Here is a 1,634-nt window from a genome sequence, read left to right as displayed (position 1 = left end):
CCACCCCACCCCACCCCCACAATCCTCTAGATCCACCCATGATGCTAACTATAGCGTTGAAGTTTCCAAACCTGTAAAATTATTAAATATATACATATTTGTGGCTAAACATGTTATATGATCATAGAAAATTCATTCTAACATAAAGCGTGTCGAAACTAATACTATTATAGAAGAAAATTCACTCGGCATAGATTTTTTTTCATTAAATAACTAGTGAAAACAACAAAGAGTAACTCTGTAACATAAAATAGAACTGAATATAAAAAGGGAAACTTTAACATATAGCAAATAAAAAATTTATATTTGTATGCTATAGCAAAGTTTGCATAATTCCGCTTTATAGCAAACATAGAAACTGTATAATTTGCTATACATATACAGTTGAAGCAAATTGTATAAAACGAAGTCTATAAAACAAGAAAGAGAAATAATACACTTGGGCATAGAACTGTATAAAAACGAAGTGTATAAAACGAATTGTATTATTATAAGAGTATAGAACGATTATATACAATTTGAATTGTATAAAATGAGAAAGAGAGAAAGACAAAAGAGACTTGACAAGGAATATACAATTGAATCGAATTGTATAAAACGAGAAGAGACTAAATACAATTTGAAAATTGTATAAAACGAGAAAGAGAGAAAGACAAAAGAAACTGTGCAGGGGAGTATTTTTATTGTTTAATTATAAGTGTATAGGACGAAAATATGTATTTGCATGTGTATATACAATTTTCTCACGCTTTATACAAACAGAAACACAACTTATACATTTCGCTTCTGTTTGTATAAGTGAGAAAGGCGAGGGTAGCGACGGAGATTTGGGAGAGTGGCGAGCGTGATCTGGCAGAGGGGAGAGAGGGGAACAAAAATATATGTATTTATACAATTTTCTCTGTTTTATACAATTAGAAATAATTTTTATACACTTGTGTTTGTATAAACAGTGAGGAAGCGAGCGAGAGATTGGAGGAGAGTGGCGAGCAAGATATTTGGGAGAGAGGCACCTGACAAATTTTTGCAAACGTTTGCTATGGAGCACAATTAAATCAAACCCTGGCTACTCCATTTATTTTAGGTTATTAGTTTGCGATTATATACAATTTTCCCTATAAATAATGGAAGGATAATATTTTCTGGATTGGAATAAAAAAAAAGGGAGTATAGAAAAAAGAATGGTAGTGTTACATTCCTATGGCAGAGATGATTACGAAGATATGATGACCATTATGTTGATTTAATCTCACGGATTTTATCTGTACATATCTAGATATGAATGAATTTGGACTTCTGTAGTAATCTCAAAATAATAAAATTAAATTTTTCCTAAAACAAAATTGAATTAGGCCTCACATATATATCTCGCAGCGGGGGACAAATCCACCTTTTACCCTTAGTACCTTCGCTCACGTGCGCAAATCTTTTAACACTAAAGAATTAAACAAGTTCTTGTAACACCAGTCGAATCTCACAATGACTAAAATTTGCCAAAAATATTTCTCAATTTGTGTGAATAACGTAAGCTTAATTAATAACAACAATATAGAAATAGCGAGGACCAAATTTCCCTTAGCTTTTTTCTCCAAATCCCCTCTGAACTTTGTTGGAGGATAAAATTAAATATAAAA

The sequence above is a fragment of the Solanum pennellii genome, chromosome 8 (assembly GCF_001406875.1).
Source record: "Solanum pennellii chromosome 8, SPENNV200".
Taxonomy (NCBI): Eukaryota; Viridiplantae; Streptophyta; class Magnoliopsida; order Solanales; family Solanaceae; genus Solanum; species Solanum pennellii.
Note: the sequence above shows the minus strand (reverse complement) of the source record.